Raw genomic sequence first — 13,572 nt, 5'->3', positions numbered from 1 at the left:
TGGTTCCCAGGAATTCTGCAGCAGGCTCTCAGGAGGATGTTGGTGATAGGGAACAGGGACTTGATGAGTGAGAATCAATAATTATCTCTATATTTGCTTCTCTTTTTCTATAAAAATAATCCAGAGGAAAAACACTTGCTTTAGAAGAGCAAAGTTCATGACAACAAGAGAGCAGAATGCGACATAAAAGTGTCCCATCGTTCCTTAGTGTATGGCAGAGTCTTTAGGTCAAGATTTTGCAAGCTGAAGACTGATTTACTCACTCATTCCCTTCCCTCCCTCATTTACTCAAGAAAGGATTGAGCCACTCCTCTGTGCCAGGCATGGTTTAGAGGCTGGGCAGAAGGTGGTGAATAAGCATGACTCTGTCCTCCAGAAGCTTACAGGCGAGTCGGGGGAGAAAGACATCAAGCAAGTAAACATGTGGATGGAAATACAATGAAATTACAAATGATGGGAAGTGTTGAAAAGGGAAAGAACAAGAGGCAACAGAAGAGAATAAGAGAGGCAGAGGGGGACAGAACTTAAGACCAGGAGGTCAGGGAAGACCTCTGAGGAGGTGGCACTTCAGCCGCCATCTGCAAGGCGGAAAGAGGTCGGGAAGGGCATTGCTGGAGACAGAACCATGTGTACGAAGGCAGCCATGTGGAAAAGACCACCGTGGACTCAAGGATCTAAGAAAAGACAGGAGTGGATGGAACATAACGGGCAAAGGGAGGGAGGAATGGGAGGTCAGGCCAGGTCATAGGGTCTCAGGCCATGGTAAGAGTTTGGGTTTTACTTTATGGAAATAGAAAGCCACAGAGGGTTTTAAGCCAGGGAGTGATCATCTGATATAGGTTTTAAAAGATCAGATTCTGTGTATAGAAATGACTGGAGGGGGCCAAGAACAAAAGAGGGTGCTCCTTTAGAAGTTAAGACAGGAGCTGGTGGTGCACTGGACTGGGTATTGACAGTAGATGATAAGAACATAAATTCAATAGCCCTTAACTAGAGTCAAAGGGCTTGATCATGAGAGCTTAGAGAGGTTGACTAGCTAACAGGGCTGGGACCAGGGTGGGACGAGGGAGGCACTTGCTTCAGGTGCAAAATTTACTCAGAAATCAAGAGAAATACTATTTTAATGCAAGGTTTTAAAAAAATCAAATTTAATGCAGAAAAGTCCATGATGAACAAAATATCAAATTTCTTTAAAAAAAAAAAGGATCAGTAACAGTGCTGTGCTAAGCCATATAAGGAAGCTGAGGCAAAAGGGAAAAATCAGTAACTGATCCTGTTTTTACATAAAAGTTTGACATTTTGTTCATTTCCTCATTCTTGTCCTGTCTAGCTGACCATCCCCACCTGTAACACAAGAAGCCACCATGTAACCCTCTGCTCTGAAGCAGATATTATGGAAAGAAAACTAATGACATAAATCATCACAAGCTCCCCGATGGTTTAGACAGTATCCCTTCTCCTTACTCTGGAGATTCAGACAGAAGGTGCAAAATAGTTGCTTCATAAATATTTCTGATAGTAGTGTTAATGGCTAAAATTTATCAGGCTCTTAACATGTTAGATACTTTGCCAAAAACTGTTAAGTACAATTATCTCATTTAATTCTCACAACAATTCTAACGTAGGTATATTATTACCCCTGTTTTACCATGCCTGGCATATACTTGATAGGCATTTAATAAATATAGGAAGAAAGGAAGGATGAATAGATAGAAAGGAAAATAAGAGAAAGAAAAAGTGATGGGCCTTCCACTGTTTCTTCAAAGTCCTATAGGAATAACTAGTGATTTCAAGTCTGGCAAACACTATGCTCTAAAAAATGCTATTCATCTTGCTTAAAAGGATTGGTAGAGCAAGGAAGCTAGCCTTAAATATCACCTTCTTCCACAGGGAATATTTTTGATAAGTTGGGGTTTTTTTACACCTTTTCCCAACAGCTTTTCTCAGAACATATTTCTTGAATTCATTCATTCCCATATATTTACTGAGCAATTACTATGCATCAGGCACAGATCTAGGTGCTGACAATACCAAGTGAGCCAAAGGAACCTGACTGGGTCAAACACACAGGGAAGGGATGGGATCGCCCCTAGACAGGGTGGGCTCAACATAAGCAGACTCAGGGAGGCTCCGAACAGTCATGCTGCCAAATATGTTGTTAAGAATTTTTACAAATCAGATCAACCAAGCTCCCTACAGAATGTGAAATTTGACAACCTGATGACCTGCTCCTATGCAGAACAGTTTTGAAAAGCAGCACCCGTTTATTTATCTATTTTCTGTACAAACAAATCCATAGAAAAGTTATTCACACCATCAAGGGTTTAGGAATACAATATCATGAAAACATTATCATGAAAACATTAGGAAGTGTTCTGCCTTCTGACTGCCCCGCCCCATGGGCCCACCTAAATGTCTAGATTTATCGAATTCCAGAGGAGCCCCTTGAACATGACAATGTCAAGGAGCCAAGGAATGTAGGCTCCTTGAAAGTCAAGAGGAATTATGTGCAAAAACATGGCAGCCCAGAGAAGTAAGAAGTCTCTCTGACGTTTCTCCTTACTTCTTGTTGCCTAATCTACTTTCAAAGGCCAGTAATGTAGAAGTGCTCCATTTTTCAAACCACCCCACCCAACGTAATGGTGCTTTGATCTCTAAAACATGAGAGAGGAGCAGTGGATGGTGGAGGATATTAACGGCTTTGAAAGGTCAGTTAGAAGAAAAGAAAGAAACAAGGAGAGAAACCATGAGGAGCGGAAGGGATGAGGGCAAACCATGCTTCCAGCTACCTGCCAAAATTAAAGACAACTCCCGCGAGGCCATGTTTGACATATGAGTGTACTGTCCTCGTTATTGGTCCCGGGCTATCATTGTGATTTTTCTGATAAGTGGCATCTTGACTGCACTGTGCACATCCCTGGAGACGCTAGATACCAGGGGCAGATTTCTCTCTTAGTTGAGCTTCTTGAATAGAAGATTTCAACTCACTTCCAAGCTCTTTCATCCCTTATCAAACACCAGTCATTTCCCGGGGCCTTCGTGATGCTCTCTTGCTCCATCTCCTTCCCATAAAGCCCACCTGGTTCCTGCCAACAGCCGAGCTGCTTGTGGACCTGTGTGTGGAATACCAGTGACAGTGACCTGGTCACAGGACCCGAGAGCTATCAGATGTGCTGAAACAGGGCAAACAGTGCAAACTGAAGACTGTTCCCTTTTGGACTTTTCATGTGGGATCAAAGAGAATTGGCAAGTGAAAGGAACCTCTAAAAACAGCCAAAGTCCTTAAAAAGAAATAATGCAGAAGGAAACAAGTTTTATTATGTCCTGATGCAGGCTCTGCAAAAACTAGGCCCTGGAAGTCTGGCGCTGGGGTGGGGGATTCTTTTCTTCCTGCCCTTTGGCTGTGACACCCACTGGGTCCCTTTGCGAATCCTGGGCCCCCCTCCCCCGCCCGCTTCCTGCACGGCGCTAGACGCCTCTGCAGGAATGTAGCTCTTGGGGCACAGCTGGGGCCTCCGTGGCCCGCTTTCAAGATCCAGAATAGACTCTGACATGTAAAACGAGTTCCATGGGGTTTACAGTTCCTCTTCCGTATCCAAGCACCTTACAACACAAAACCGCACGCCAGGACGGCTAACTCTTTTTCCAGAGATGCTTGGATATCTCTCTCTGGCAGAAATGGGAGTTTTGTATTTTTTATTTTTGAATGTTTTGAGTGAGCATGGGGCCCTTGGAAACGAGGCTGCCCCATGGAGAGGCAGCAGGATAAACTGATGTCTTGGGACTGAGGGTTTTATTCTTGGCTAAGCCACAGATTTGCTTTGATAAGCCGTTCAGCCTCTGGGCACCCCGGTCCTCTTGGCAAAAGAAAAAGGAGAGCCGTTCATCCATCCGGTATAACAGCAGAAAGAGCAAATACGAAATGATTATCAAGTACTTAACGTAGAGTCTATAAAACAGACACCCCAAGATGCTTGTTTACTCATATAAAATGCTTTGTGAAACCCCAAGTGTTATAAAAATGTAAATAATCAACATGCTAAAACATAGGCTCTTATTAATAATATTCATGATACCTTCTATTTCCAAAGCACTCACTACATTGCAAGGCCCTTCCCAGGCCTCACTCTATTCCTTCCTCATGGCCCCATGATGGGATCGGTCCTCGTAACAGCTTCCTCTTACAGATGAGGATCAGAGAGATTAAATGACTTGCCTGGTCATGCAAGTAGTTAAAGACACAGCAGAAACCAAAAGCCGTGTCTATGAGAACTTCCCTTTTTCATGGCCTTTCCAACCCAGTCAAGAAGGAAGATCTTTTACTCAGTTTACCCGGTGGCCTCTGGCCTCACCCCAGCCCCTTTAAAAGCAAAGGCAAATGACCCTGCCGTGACAAAAGCCAAGACGGACTTGGCCAACACTGGGTCATTTTGGGGAAGCATCACAGTGACAATCAGGAAAGTGCTGGTGGGGGCCACTGTACCGCGTGGAAGACGACAGTCATGTGTCAAGGCAGAAACTTGCAAAGCCTTCATTCAAGGAAAAGAAGTACCTCCTGCAGAACCCAGGCCATGGGGCTTTGTGACCTATGGAGGCTGGTGGAGTAAAACGAGTACAAAAGCTAAGAAACACTCAGTCCAAGGGGCATTTTATTCTCTTTCCCACATTTCTTTGGCAATTCAAATCACAGACTCTGGAGTCAGAAAAGCCTCCCTTCAGCTCTCAGCTTTCACAGTTATGTAGCTGTGTGACCTGAGACAAATTATCTGCAGCTCTCTGAGCCTTGGTGTCCGCAACTGCAAAATGCGGAATAAAAAAAGCAATACCTTGAGTTCAGCTCAGGGCAGCTCCCCTGTTCTGTTAATTAAACTCTGGGACATGAAACTGGCTAGGGTAGATCACTGCATAGAAAATATTACTCTATTCATTTACCTCCCAGCCTATAAAAACGAAGAAGGAAAAAAAAGCAGTGCCTGCCTAACAGAATTTCTTTGAGATTACTTAAAATAATGTATGTAGCACAGAGAGATCAGCTCGATGCTTTGTGACCACCTAGAGGGGTGGGATAGGGAGGGTGGGAGGGAGACGCAAGAGGGAGGGGATATGGGGATGTATGTATACATATAGCTGATTCACTTTGTTATACAGCAGAAACTAACACAACATTGTAAAGCAATTATACTCCAGTAAAGCTGTTAAATTAAAAAAAGAAAAATAATGTATGTAAAGCACTTAAGACAGTACCTGGTACACAGTGAATGCTCGAGAAAAGGTCACTATTTTATTATTTATGGACACATTTTATTATTTACGGGTATGTCCATAGGAGGCTATTGGGAAACATATGGTAGGGCAAGCCCTCAGTATTTCCAAAGAGATAACAAACACATGCTTCAAAAGACTGAGTCTGGAGAAGCCAAATTTTCTAGGTCAGGAGAGAAGGAAAAAAAAAAAAAGACTCAGCAAACAGACTCTCTTTCTATGAGCTGGAAGGTCTGCTGATTTCAAGAAAGGAATGTCCTTGCTGGGCTGGTTCTGGAGACTGTAACTTGCACAACAGATTCAAAAGATTTTTGGAGACACATCAGTAAGAGAAGGCTAGACTAAGGGGGCAAGGGCTGCCAGAGGCCCTGCAGAATCACTTTGCATTTGGCTCGAAGCCCCAGGGCTTTAAAGCGTCAGTCTGCAGGAAGGATATTTCCGTTGAAGATGTGTGCAGGTCTTCAGGATGGCTAAGTGCCTGCAGGATGCTCTGGCCCGGGGTGTACCATTAAAGTTCAGACAGAACTGGGGCCCACAGAGCACACCGCTGTGCCAGGGAGTGCTCTCTTTTTCCCCTCGAGTGGAGGCTGTTTTCTCTAAGCACTTAAAAGAATTCCTGACCTCCAACTAAATGAGGCTCTAGGGGGAAGTGTTTTAGGGGTGGAGAAGCCAGACTGCAGAGAATTAAAGATCCATAATCAAGGGAAGGAATGAAGGATATTGGAGGAGAGTCTTCAGAATGTATATGTCTGCTCATATTTTCTACTCTTCCTTGAGGAGTATGAGAGCTAAGGCTGGGATTGAGCAGTTGGGTGACACAGCCCAATTAGATGAACATCCCCTACTTCCTGTCGGCTACACTCTGTCTAAGCATCTATGCCCCTCTTATCTGAAGCACAGCTTGATGACTCTGGTATGGGCCAAACTGTAAACTCCTTAAAGGCAGACACTGTGATTTCTACTACAGGTCCAGAATCCCTTATTTGAAAAGACTTGGGGCTAGATATGTTTCAGAATCCAGAATTTGGGCGATTTTAGAAAGGTAGTATGGTATGTATACCGTAATATTATGGAACAACTCCAGTAGATGCTGGTCTAGTAGCCTATAATCAAGCATGTCAGCACCTCTGCACCAGATTATATAAATATTAACACGAAGTAGAATAAATAAAGACTTTAAATAGTCTCAGGACAGTTTGGGTCAGGTTTTGCCACATTTGAGTTATGAAAGGACTTCTGGTTTTCAGAGTCTTTTGCATTTCAGAATTACAGATTAGGGATTTCAGGCCTTTCTTTTTCTTTTCCTTTTTTTCCCCTTCTTTTCTTTTGTAAATTTCCAGGACATCTGCAACATCCTGTTCCTGGCAGGTGCTGAGTAGAAGTTGTCAACCAGAGTATAACACCTTTTTTTTTTTTAATATAAATTTATTTATTTATTTATTGGCTGCGTTGGGTCTTCGTTGCTGCGCATGGGCTTTCTCTAGTTGCGGCGAGTGGGGGTTACTCTTCGTTGCAGTGCGCGGGCTTCTCATTGCCGTGGCTTCTCTTGTTGTGGAGCCCGGGCTCTAGGCGCGCGGGTTTCAGTAGCTGTGGCACGCGCGCTCAGCAGTTGTGGCTCATAGGCTCTAGAGTGCAGGCTCAGTAGTTGTAGCGCACGGGCTTAGTTGCTCCTCAGCATGTGGGATCTTCCCAGACCAGGGCTCAAACCCGTATCCCCTGCATTGGCAGGCGGATTCTTAACCACTGCGCCATCAGGGAAGGCCGAGTATGACATCTTGATCTCCCTGATATAATACCTGATTCTGGAAGCCAGGGGATAGTTTATTCTCAGTGACTTCGGGATTCTTAAGGATTAGAAGGATCCTAAATTAAAGAACAGGAGACGAAGACTACTGACCCCACAGGTTCTCTGTCATCCTGGACAGTAACACACACAAACCCAAGAAATATACTGAGAACTGGTCACTAGTATATCATAGCACCTAAGCAAATGAGAAGAGAGCTTCACTGTACATCAGTGATAAGGAAAAATTCTACCCTATCACTTAGAAAATGATATTTTCAAATATTGCTAAAATACCACTAAATGTTAAAAATCAAGTTTGTTCAGTCCTAAGTCAATAGCACGGATGATTGGCAAAACTAAACAATAAGATATACAGAGGCTGATAATCAAGCTAACGTCTATTGAATGCTTACAAGTTTTCAAGTGCTGGGCTGAGCGCTTTGCATGCATTATCTTTTAAGACTTATAGAACTCTGTGCAATAGCTACAGTTATGGGGCCCCATTCTGGAGATGAGGAAACTGAGGCTCTGAGTAATTTGCTAGTGAGTGTCCAGCCAGGACTCCAACCTGAGTTTAGCAGTCAGAGGAAAAAAAGAAGGAAGGAAGGGAGGGAGGGAAGGAGGGAGGCAGAGAAAAGGAAGAATAGAGAGAGAAAGAAAAAAAAAAAAGCCTTGACTTAAAGCATTTGCCACTTTCTGTGGTATAAATACTCTCACTGGGGCCAATTTCAAGCTACTAATGGTTCAACAACTGGCTCGCAAAATTCATGAATATTTAATAATTGGCTTTCACAAACTTGTAGGAGGCACCTCCTACACAGCACTGTCAAGTCCATCCCATGGCCACGTCCATAGTTTACTGCTAACTTTGGAAGATGAGATTTCAGCTCATGGAACAGAACTGCCTTAGGAGAAGCATGCGGAAGTGATAGCCCAAGACAGTCAGCCATGACTCCATTCCTTCCTCAGACCTGGTGCAGATCACCAAGGGTGGAGCAGGAAAAAAAGAAAGATGAACACACTGTCTCCCTTTCCTCACCAGAGGAATGAAGTGGGTCCCTGCCAACCTGACACTCCCTGGCAGAAATAATAACACCTGGAACTTTTTTCCAGACCCTACCAACTTTCTCTTGGTCAGATAAGGAGGTCAGACTTGAGACCAAAGGGTCTGACCCCTTCCTTTAGATCCTTTATTTCCTTAATATTTCCTTTGAAGAAGTAAGGAAGTATCTTCTACAAGATGGGAACCAGGTTTGGCCCTGCTCTTAACCCAGGATAGGATATTCCAGCCCTAATTTGAACCCAATTAAAATACATGTGGGCTCTTGGCTTAGCTACTCTGTTAATACCTGTAGGACATCACCATCTAATTAGGTGTCCTGATAATATGTTTCCATGAGAGGCTCCCGAGATGGGATTGGCCTGGTATTCGATCAACAAACGTGCATAAGACACTGATGATGTGCAGCCACCTGCTAAGGGCTGGGTCTAGAAAGAAAAGGCACAGTGTCTGTTCAGGGCCTCAGAGACTAATGAAGGAGACGTCAAGAAAATATAGTTAAATTATATTCATTCACGCTTCCAACAAATATCTATCAAATGCCCATTCAGTGCCAGGCATTTTACCAGGTACTAGGATACCATGGTGAGCAAGGCAGATTGGTTTGTACTGTCATGGAGCTGACAGCTCAGTCATGAAGAGAGACCTGAATTAAATAATCACAAGAATGAAGGTGTAATTAGAAACGGAAGTAAGAGCTCTGAGGAAATGTTAAATAGTCCCATGAGAACTAGAGGAACCTGATCCAATTAAGGGAAGTCAGGCAAGGCTTCCTTGAGGAACTGACAACTGAACTAAGGCTTGAAGAAAAAGTAGGAGTTAACCAGGTGAGTGGGGTAAAGAGGAGGAGGAGAGGAACAGTTCTCCAGAGAGAGGGAACAGCATAGGTAAAGGTCCTCAGGTAGGCGGGAATGCATGGTTTCAAGGAAGTGGAAGGCTAGTTTGGAGAGGTGAGGAATGAGGCAGAGGAAGAGGCATGGGCTGGTCCTCCCAGAGCCCCGCAGGCCTTGTTCTGGCCTTAGTCTTTATCCCAGAGCAAGGGGAAAACAATGAAGGCTTTAAGCAGGGAATATGCACAGCCATTACACCCAGTGCTGTGACAGAGTAAATGGAATGCTGCTATGGGAGCATTAGGGAATCAACTAATCTGAACTGGTGTGTGTGGGATGGAGGAAGAGTAGGGATGTCAGGGCTGGGGATGTGTCCAAGCAGGCTTTCTGGAGGAGGAAGTATCTGAGATGAATTTCTGAAGGATGAGTATGACTTAGAAAGGCAACGGTGGAAGGGTGGAGGAAGGGGGAGAGAGAGAACGTGGCTGGGTGAGTGTGAGAGTATGGGGGGACTCCAAGAAGAGCAGGCCAATAAGAGAAAAGGCAACCAGGTTAGGTGGGGACCAGATGAGGAAAGCCTTACAGGTCATGGTGGGGTCTGGGTTTTATCCTGACGGCAGCAGGGAACCCACTGACACAGTCAAAGATCTTCAGCAGGAGAGGGATGCTCATTTTCACATGTTAGAAGGGTCTCTGGCAGCAGGGTGGAAAGTGGACTGGAAGAGAGCAGTGCTGGAGAAGAGAGGCCGCTGCCGCCTGCCTCAGCAGCCCAGGTGAGAGAAGGTATTGCACCTGCACTCAGGCAGCACAGTGAGAATGGAGTAGGGAGGGTGATGCTAGGAGACATTAAAGAGGGACAGATGAAAGGACTTTGCCACCAGTGCGATGGGTGGGAGTGATTTCTATTCTAACCAAAGAATAGTCTCAACAAAATGAATTCTATTTGTGCTGAGTCTTGCCTTATGACCTTGTACATGATCAATTTTTGTAAATGCTCCATGTGTCCTTGGGAAGAACAGTGTTGACTAATTGTGGGGTGAAGGGTTCTCTTACATGGTTCATTCCATTAAACATGTTAATTGTGTATTTCAATCTTCCACATCCTTAATATTTTTTTGTCTGTTTGCTCTATCATTTATGACAGAAATGTGTTAAAACCCCCCACCGTCATTGTGAATTGGTCAACAACTTCTCTTTACGTATTTGTCAATTTTCACTTTATATATTTTGAGGCTACGTCATTAAGTATACACGTTTAGAATTTTTATATCTTTCTGTTGAATTGATCCACTTACCATTATGCAGTGATCCCTTTTATTCCTGATCATTCTTTTTCTTAGACCTACTTTATATGATATTAATATTGCCATACCAACTTTTAGTTTTTTGTTAACATCTGGTGTCTATTTGTGTGTGTGTGTGTGTCTGATTTTCATTCTTTTGCTTTTAATCTTTCTGTGTCCTCATGTTTTAAATGTGTCTCTTGTAATTGGAGTGTAGATGGATTTTTTAAAAATCCAGTAGCTAGTAAATTTAGCCCATTTACATTTATTGTGATTATAAATGTATTTGAATTTATTTCTGCCACCTAATTATGAGCAATTTTTAAAAACATTTCTATTATTTTTCTTTTTTCTAGATTCCTTTGGATAAGTACAATTCTATTTATTTCACCTCTTTTCCCTTATCCCTACCAGTTGCTGACTGTGATTAATGCATTTTATTTCTTTTCTTTTAGTAGTTACCCTTAACGTTTAAACATGCATATTTGACTTACCAAATTCTAAGGTTAATTAATATCTCTAAGGCAGAGTTAAGGCTTTTGGGTGATTCCATTCAAAGATATGGGGGAATCAAGGACTTAGGGCATATTTGAGATCAAAGGTGAGATCTGTTTTACATACTCTGGGTGTGAGGACACATACCCAATTATCACCTTAATGGATGCCTATACATCTACCTTCAGTGGCTTAATATACTTTGCAAAATATCCTCCTTCATGGGTATTCTGCATTGCTTAAGCAGTGACAGGAGTTAAAAACAAAATTAAAAAAATAAACATCACTGTTTGCCTTCCTTTGATTCTTAGAACCACGTCTTCCCTTCTGACCTAGCCACCAGGGCCAAACTGAACACTAATGTGTCCTAGAAACAGCAAGCTTCACCAACATTCCTTCAATAACTGTCGATAAGCTGAGAACTGAGTCTGAAACAGTGACCTGGATTCTCTCTTACATAATGATGGCTTACCTTTGCCTCCTCCATCTTCTCTACTATGTTTGTGGCTTAAATGATCAGGGAGGAGGGGCTTAGCTAATTTCTGCCAAATATGAGAGGGAAGGAAAAACTCTTATTTCCATACCAAAAAAATTATTTTAAATTAAGCATTCAGTCGCAGCTGACCTAGACGACATCAGGCTTCAACTAGTTCAACAAAACCACTTACTCGTATCTCCTAGAGGTCAGGTCACAGTTGTAAACTTTCCAAGTAGTGTTATGAATACTGTGCCCAGTTAATCCTTCAGACAACCCTGAGGTAGGCAGGGTGGGGATTATTAGAGGAAACATCTCGGAAGGAACAAATGACTTGCCCAGGCTCCCAGAGCCAATGTGTGTGCAGCTGGGGCTGTACAGTGTTGCTCACTCTCCCACACTGAAAAGTGACTCTTGTATTCCTGCGTGAGAGCGTATACTTAACATCCTGTCCATGTGTCAGAGTTCAGGATCTCTTCCAGAGGCTACAGCTAACAAAATATATCAGGCTGAACATGGACGTTCCAATAGGCTTGGTGTTCCCCTCACTTTAGTGTCACTGGTAAGTCCAGAAAAATCTCCCCAGGTCCCCAAATCTCAGAGGGCTGGGCTTAGCACATGACGATGACATGGAGTCCATTGGGCTTGGTCTTTTCCATCTCCCAACACACACACAGATAACCCCTTCCCCTGACAGCCAACAAAAAGATAATACTAACCACAAGCAGGGCTTATAAATTATGCTCAATGCCTGATTTCACACAGTTAATGGATTCATTTGTTAGAGCAATTTGTGAAAATCCCCAAGGGCCTGGTAAGGCTGCTGCCTAATGGTTTTATCACGTCATATACTTCCTCATTCCTATCCTTTAACAAATACTAGATTGGCAAGGAACTCTGGACCAACCACTGCTAAAAATATAGGTAAATTGTAAATAAAGCTAAACGGGGTGGGGTGGGGGTTGGCAATTTTGTGCCTCTGCAGTTCCCTTCACCAACAAAAAGAGATTTCATTTTTTTGCATGTTTTGGCTGATTCATAATCCCACTGATACAGTCTATCAAATTCACATTGACACAAGGCTTATTTTCAGGCATCAGCAAGTCACCTTCAGGTTTCAGGTATGGATCTGAACTTAAGGGCGATGGGAGAAATCTGAAGTCAGTGCAGCCACACCATCACTGTCCCTCTTACTGGGGGGAGCAGGCAGAGAACAGAGGCATGGGCTTGTATAACCCCAGGTTGCAATGCAATCAAGGGGGAGGGGATGCCCACCGGCCTCTGACAGAGGGCCTTTAGCTTCATGGCTTACACACACATGAATGTGAGCATCAGTATAATTCTTGGCCAGAACTGATGCTTCCAACCTTGGCCAGTCTTTTGGTGCATCTGTTCCCTTCATCCCAGTGGGATGGAAGAAAGAATGCAAATGGGTAGAGCCAAATCCATATGCAACACATAGAAACCAACTTAATGGAGACTCCCCATGGGTGCTGGATCTAGAAGGGAGGCTGTCCTCACCACGCAATTGCTGCACAACCAGGGCTAATGGGGACCTCCATTTGAGAAAATCCAGGGACAGCAAGAAACAAAATTCTGCCCATCTAAGATGGACAACACAAATGGCTCTTTGTACAGTGAAATGGCCACCACCAGTATATGATTATTTTCTCCTATACCAAATTAAGTACTCAGTAAGTGCTTGAAAAAAAAAAAAACTGATGGAACAAAAAAATATGGATTATCTCTTAGCTGTTATTTAAAGAAGAAGGATCATTGTTGTATGCTAATGAGAGGTGATGGGTGAAGATGCCCATGTCTGGAAGCACTAAATTGCTTTACATTGAGGGGATCCAGAATGGAGCGGAGTGAGGAAGCGGAGGGAGAGGAAGATTGAAAGGCTGGGACGGAAAAGGACTGAGTACAGAGACAATGAGAGAGAGTGAGAGAGACAGAGGTGGGCACAGAGACTCAGAGGCTTGTGGATAAAGAGAGGGCTTTGGAAGAGAGAGGGAGGGTTTGGGAAGGAAATGCAAAGTGCTGTGCAAGGTGAACTCTGCAGTCTGCCCTATGAAACTGATGTATATGAAATTAATTTTCCATCTGTTATTGGACTATGTGAAAAGGGCCGGACAGAGTTTCACCATATGTGAAGGGGATATTTGGAGTGGTCTGACTTTAAAGGTAGTTTATATGGTGTATGCAAAACTCTCTTTGGGGGTCCTTGGAGGGACTTCAAACCACAGCCCTTGTGGCTGTAGACTGGGAGAGATGTACTAGACACATTAAAATGCCTAGAGCAGAGGAAACACGTGGAGGCTTCCAACAGGAACCCTAATTCCAAAGTCACCAGGACAAATCACCCAAATTGCTCCCTTGAT

At 43.5% G+C, this 13,572-nt stretch overlaps 1 protein-coding gene and 1 non-coding gene across 6 annotated transcripts in view; both read left to right on the top strand.

Moving 5' to 3' along the window:
- The window catches only part of FGF1 (fibroblast growth factor 1), a 102,166-nt gene that overhangs the window by 63,895 nt on the left and 24,699 nt on the right, over nucleotides 1-13,572 (top strand). The gene's annotated exons all lie outside the window — the stretch shown is intronic.
- LOC133091610 (small nucleolar RNA SNORA36 family) lies at nucleotides 4,825-4,948 on the top strand. Its single transcript, XR_009700944.1, has one exon. It is a non-coding gene; the product is annotated as a small nucleolar RNA SNORA36 family (small nucleolar RNA).

This window comes from Eubalaena glacialis, chromosome 4, assembly GCF_028564815.1.
Source record: "Eubalaena glacialis isolate mEubGla1 chromosome 4, mEubGla1.1.hap2.+ XY, whole genome shotgun sequence".
In the NCBI taxonomy this organism is placed as follows: domain Eukaryota; kingdom Metazoa; phylum Chordata; class Mammalia; order Artiodactyla; family Balaenidae; genus Eubalaena; species Eubalaena glacialis.
Note: the sequence above shows the minus strand (reverse complement) of the source record. Positions and strands in the feature narration are given on the sequence as shown.